Genomic DNA, 7,138 nt, shown 5'->3' with positions numbered 1-7,138 from the left:
ATATGTTGAAAGGTTTGAGAAATAATGTATGCATATCTTTTCCTATTCTGCTGAAACACTTTTAGTTTTATAAAACCAGTTTAAGCCAATAAAACAGAATAAAATTTATTACCTCTTTTCAAAGACAAGTAATATTAAAGTATATGCACTGCATAATGCAGTATGTTAATATGATCATTGTGTTTTAATATCATATAATGTGTTTGTTTAGGTTTTAATTTCTTTTAGATTTTCTGCCAAACACAACTAAATATAAAGGTTCATATTGACTTCATGTGAACTGATGTTGTTTTCAACTAAAACTACTACAACATATATGTTCTGTTTTTCTAAAGGTATATTTATTGTCTTACTATTTTTTCAGGTAAAAATCTCTTCCAAATTCTTTCTAATAAGCTTTTGCAACCATACAATTTATCTCAGCTGATAATAATCCAATCAAAGCAAGATACCTATTTAGAGCAAAGATAAAATTATTTTGGCAATGAGTATAGCTAATCAAATATATTTTTCTTACCTTCTTACTTATAAAGACTAGAATGCACTTTTTCATCATTTGCCAACCATTGCTATTAACATTTTTCACCAAAACCTAGTAACATCTCACAAGCTTAGGAGATTTAGATTAGTCTTAAATAAACATATACTAATGATGCAAAACAATCTTTAATAAAAATAAATAAGATATGTTAAACATGCTAATCAATACTGTTAATTGAAGTAAGCAATAAAGAAATATTATAGTATAATTTACTTACAGAACTTGCAAACACTAGCTGTTGGCTTCAAGTACTGTTGTAGACATATTGTTTGTTGAACAATGTAATGTCAGTATAACCACCTATAAGCAGAACTTACCATAAATTTCCTTAAAACGGTCTTGTCATCAATGAAAATGAGCTTTGACAATGTAACTTTAGAGAAGAATGGCATCTGAGATTAATTGTTACAACATATGTTACTGTTTAGGTGTGGAGTCAAGTAGGAGGACATTACCAACAGTACAACCAAAAACTAATGTTTATGAAGGTACAAAATACTGAATAAATTATATGAATATCTGAAGTGTACAATAAATATTTAGAATATTGATTCTATAATTAAAATATAACAATGTTAAATGTGATACCTTAATAAAAATTAAGAATATTTATTTCTTTATTCCATATACTATAACTGAATGTTTATCCACAGTGTTTATCTTTTCAGACAATCAATTCTTTGGTGTATTTTTAACTAGTACTTCTTATAAATTTTTTTACACAAACTACATAGCTGTGATATTTTAATGTATTTTTACCAATAATGTCATACATTTTTTTTAAATAAACACCTTACAGCTGATATTTTTATGCATTTTTATAGAATAACTTCTTATATATACTTTATTATACACCATATAATTGTGATCTTTTATGTATTTTTAAGTAATAACTTCTTTTAAATTTGATACATACTATATAACCTTATCATTTCTCCACAGAGTGTGTGTATGCTCATGCTTTAATGTCACTGATTATCAAAAACTTTTTATGACACTATGTTTTCTCAGTTGTATTTTTAAATAGTTCCAACGTTTTTATTACAGACTCTACTGATGTCTCACCTTATGTTTTTATCTTTTTTAATGAATATTTTTGCCAAATTAGGTGGTTAGGGGGTTCGACTCTCAATCTGCAGGTCATAGGTTCAAATACCTGTCACCCAACATGCTCCTGTTTTCAACCATGGGGGCATTATAATGTAATGGTCAGTTCCACTATTCATAGGTAAAAGAGTAGCCCAAGAGTTTGCACTGAGTGGTGTTGGCTATCACAGATGGTCCTTGAGTAGCTCTGCATGAAATTCAAAACAAATCTTGCGACATACTATGCATTCACATGGTTTCTCCCCAGTGTGTACGTTCTGATGTACTTTTAAGCCACTATTACTTCCAAATTCTTTCTCACACACTACACAGCTGTAAGGTTTGTCTCCAGTGTGTGCCCTATAAAATTTTTTTTAGATCCTCATTACCTCCAAATTTTTTCCACACATTGCACACCTGAATGGTTTCTCCACAATGTACTTTTGTATGTCTTTTTAAATAACCTATTTCTCCAAATTCTTTGCCATACATTGCACATATTTTTTTGTTTGTTCAGGTACGTATACCTTCCCAATTATTTTCCACATACTGTACATATGTTTGGTATTTCTCCAGTGTGCATTTGAACATGCATTTTTTTTAGGTAACATTTTCTGCCAAATTCTTTCCCACACATTTCACAATTGATGATTTCTTCCCAGTATGTGTTCTTATAAGTACAAATTATTTGCAACACACTATACATGTATGTATTTTTCATTAAGTATGAATTTCTTTATGTCTGTTCAAGTGAGAACTCCTTCCAAATTCCTTGCCACACACTTCACACCTATATGGTTTTTCTCCAGTGTGTATACGCTGATGTATTGTTAAAGAACATTTTCTGGCAAATGCTCCCCCACAAACTACACAGTTGTATGGTTTCTCTCCAGTGTGCATACGCTGATGCATATTTAGGTCACCTTTTCTGATAAACTCTCTCTCACAAAATACACAGCTATATGGTTTTTCCCCAGTGTGTATTCTCATGTGTTTTTTAAGATCAGAATTTAATCCAAATTTTTTCCCACACACTGCACAGATACATGGTTTCTCCCCAGTGTGTATCCTATTATGTTTTCTTAGCACACCACTACTTCGAAATTCTTTCCCACACACTTCACAACTGTATGGTTTTTCCCCAGTATGTATCCTCTCATGTATTTCAAGTTGAGTTATATAGCCAAATTTCTTGCCACACACTAGACAAACATGAGGTTTCTCCCCAGTGTGTGTCCTGCTATGTTTCATTAGATCACTATTACTTCGAAATTCTTTGCCACATACTACACAGCTAAATGGTTTCTCTCCAGTGTGTATCCTCAAATGTATTTTTACTTGACTCTTTGCTCTAAATTCTCTACCACACACTGAACAACTGTACTATTTTTCACCAGTATGAATTTGTTTATGACTATCTAGGTGACTACTCATTCTAAATTCTTTGCCACACACAACACAACTATATGGTTTCTCCCCAGTGTGTATCATCAGATGTGTTTTTACATGACTCTTTGCTCTAAATTCTTTGCCACACACTGAACAACTGTACTGTTTTTCCCCAGTGTGAATCTTTTTATGTCTGTTTAAGTGACTACTCATTCTAAATTCTTTGCCACATGCTACACACCTATATGGTTTCTCTCCAGTGTGTATCCTCAGATGTATTTTCAAATGAATCTTTTCTCTAAATTCTTTGCCACACACTGAGCAACTATACTGTTTTTCACCAGTGTGAATTTTTTTATGTCTGTTTAAGTGACTACTCCTTGTAAATGTTTTACCACACACTACACATCTATATTGTTTCTCTCCAGTGTGTATATGCTGATGTAAATTTAGTTCACTTTTTCTTCCAAATTCTTTTTCACACATTAAACAACTGTACACCAAATCTCCAATAAATGTAATCTGATAACTTTTTACAGTATTTTTTCTAGAAAATATTTTGCCAAATTCATCACCATTACAGCATAATTTCTGATAGTTATTGTTCTTTGTATTGGAAGCTTCTCGTATCAATCCACTATAACCAGAAAAATGCCTTCCACAATGATTATTTATGGAAGTCTCGGAATCTACAATTAGAAGAAACATAATTATAGTAATTTACATAAAAAATGATGTATAAGGTTGGTAACTTTCTAAATACATTTTACAATTCTTTAGTAAAAAATCTCACTATAACTATTGATATAATTTAAAAATGTATACAGAAATCCACTGTTTATGGATCATAATGACATTTATTAATTAGTAAAACATACACAGGTATTCTCAACTTTAATTTTTTTTTCAATGAAACAAGTTTTCAGTTACTGTAACTGCCATCAGGCTTAGAAACAGTTATTACAATCTTTTCATGTTACATATCTTTATTTATACAATATAATTCATCAATTGTGTATCAAAAATCAACCTGGCACTGTGAGAAATGTTTATGTAGAAATATAGCAGTGAAAGTGTTAAGATCAGTATTAAACAAATTGAAAGAATACTGAGATCAGTAATTTTTTCAACTGATCTGACTATTCTAATAAAAAAAAGGTACAAGAATAAGTCAAATGTTGTAGTACAACATATTCACAAACTCTGAAGTATATGTTTTCAATCATGCGTGAAACACAGGTTTATCAAAATTTCACATTATGCTAGAAGCTTTAGTACCTTGACAGCTATTATCAATAGTGGGTACACTATAAATGACAATATCAGCATAAAATATACTTGCTTTATTGTAACTGTTACTATAATTTTGATACAGTTACACAAGTTGTTTCCTACAATAAGAATACTACAGTATAAACCTAATTACAAATTATAAACAAAAATCATTGCTACTGGATTTTTAAAAATCTACTTGTATTTCATAAATACATACATGTATGTGTTACCTCATATTCAGGTAGAATAAAATTCAATTACATACTTCATTAGTTACAACATGTTTACACTTGCTGGCATTTCCATTGAATATGTAGTTTTGGTAATTAAAAAGACTAGGCATAAAAGTTATGGTTTGTTGATTTTGATAAACATTATTATTATTATTGGATTCCATGTAAAATTTGTTACAATACCAGAAAGCTACCGAGAGCTATCTGCACTAGCCGTCCCTAATTTAGCAGTGTAAGACTAGCGGGAAGGCAACTAGTCATCACCACCCTCCCCCAACTCTTGGGCTACTCTTTTACCAACGAATAGTGGGATTGACCGTCACATTATAACGCCCCCACGGCTGAAAGGTCAAGCATGTTTGGTGTGACAGGGATTCAAATCCGTGACCCTCAGATTACGAGTCGAGCGCCTTAACCACCTGGCCGTGCCACCAGAAAACTGTTAGTTACAGTAAAACCTTAATGCTTCTTTAGTTTGTTTGAAGTTAAGCACAAAGATACATAATGAGTTATCTGTGCTCAGCCCAACACGGGTATCGAAACCCTGTTTCTAGCATTGTAAGTCTGCAGACATACCGCTGTGCCACTGGGGGGGCATGTTTCTTTAGCTTTAATAAACAGAAACATATGACACCTCAGTAATAAAATCACAGCAACCTAAGTAATTGAGTAAATGATGTTTTATAAGTGTTATACAAGCTCATGTGTGTGTACCTTGAACCGGTGGCTTGTTGAAGTAGGAAAAACACAATTACTATCTTTTAGCCTAACATTGTTTATATATTATACAACTACATTTCTTGTCATAACTGTAAAATTAATTATTTGTGTGTTAATGTTTTTGTCAAAAAGTCATTCTGTGAACCCCAAAACAGCTTCAAATGGACACCAACAAAAAAAAATGTGCAGAGTTACCATAAAACTGCAAAGGTTAAAAAGGTATTTGTGATAGATAATAAGTAATAAAACAGCATGTGTGTGTGTGTCTGTCTGTCTGTCTACATGTGACAAAATTTAAACATCCCCATTACTTGTAATTTTTGTAACATACATATAATAAACTTTTGTAGTAATACAACTGAATTATTTTTTTTCGTATCAACACATCAAAATAAAGATCAACACATTTTAAGGGAATATTTTTTATAAACAATAATTATTAGTTAATAAATTTATGTATATTTTATTAAAAGTTACAGCTTTTACAGTAAGTAAGACTTGTTTTTCCTTACTGTAAAAGCTGTAACTTGTAATAAAATATACTTAATTAGTAGGTAAGCTCAAAACAAAATCATAACTTCATACTGTGTTTATGTTTTCCCAAAGAAATACGAATTATATGAAATTTCGCTGCTACACTTATCAGTGAGTTCAAATACACATATTTCAATTTTAATAAACAAATTTCTTTATGTCCATTATATTTTTATTAAAATTTGTGGAAATAATAATCCATTTTACATGCTAGATAAAAACTGTTAATTTCATGTATTCATCACAAAACTTAGTAAGTACATGGCATGGAATGAAACCTTAACATTACAAAAATCGCTATAACTACTGATTACACAGTAGTTCAATGTCACAATAACAAAATCATTGATCAGTTGGATTTAAATAGTTATGGTTGGTGTAAATGCATAACTTAACATTAATTCCTTCTTTACAATCAACAGCTATGCATTTACATAAAACTTATCACTGGACTTGTGTGCAAATTTCATTGTGCAAAATCATGCAAACAGACTGATATGAGTGTTTAAAGTAATTATGAAAATAAACAGTTTATATATTGCATAGTAACATAAAGGGAAGGCATTTTAAGACTTTTTAAAAATTACAATGGCATTTTTTTTCATTGTACTTGATGTTTATCATAGAATGTCATAGCTTTGCCATACACTATTACAAATTTCAAGGACTGTGTTCTTGAATGTGGTTTTTTGGGAAGATATCTGTACTTACCAAACGTACCTCCTAATTGAGATTCAATTTGATGCAACTCTTCTTGAAATTTAGTTTCGTTTACCACATTCAAAACTTCAACTTTTGAACTATATAAATCATCGTCATTTTCATTGAACCCTAAAACAGTCTCATTTTTTTGTAAATCACCAGATGGCTCAGTTTTCTCTTTGATCCAAGTTTTCTGAAATACAATGATCACATTAAATGGAATAAAAACAACAATTGAGAACTGTTACTAAAGCAACCTAATACACAAGCCTTCACAATTATTGAGTTTACTTGTGCAGTTCTTTGAAAAAACTTCTCTACCCATGAACAAAATTTTATTATCATAAATGCTTCACTTTTGGTAATAAATAATCAAACTGAAACTGGTAAATACTACCATGCTTGATTGATTTCAAAGTATAGTTATTGCAAAACTTTGGGAATTTGTTTAAACCAGTACATATTTAGTAATCTATAACACACAACTGGAAATTACATTCTTAATACATTAGTCATTACAATTAATGTTTTAGTCATAAACAACAATTAAAAGATATTTCCCTCTATTACACCTTGTCAGTATTTTAAAATGTGATCTACACCAATTATCAAAATGAAGAGGCTTTTAGTTATATTTCTTAATAGTAAAAATATATAC

At 30.5% G+C, this 7,138-nt stretch overlaps 1 pseudogene; it reads right to left on the bottom strand.

Moving 5' to 3' along the window:
• Positions 1 to 2,347: 2,347 nt before the first annotated feature.
• LOC106466741 overlaps positions 2,348 to 7,138 on the bottom strand; it is a 68,377-nt pseudogene continuing 63,586 nt past the window's right edge.

The sequence above is a fragment of the Limulus polyphemus genome, unplaced genomic scaffold (assembly GCF_000517525.1).
Source record: "Limulus polyphemus unplaced genomic scaffold, Limulus_polyphemus-2.1.2 Scaffold2367, whole genome shotgun sequence".
Classification (NCBI taxonomy): Eukaryota; Metazoa; Arthropoda; class Merostomata; order Xiphosura; family Limulidae; genus Limulus; species Limulus polyphemus.
The sequence above is the reverse complement of the archived record's forward strand: the minus strand, read 5'-3'. Positions and strand labels throughout refer to the sequence as shown.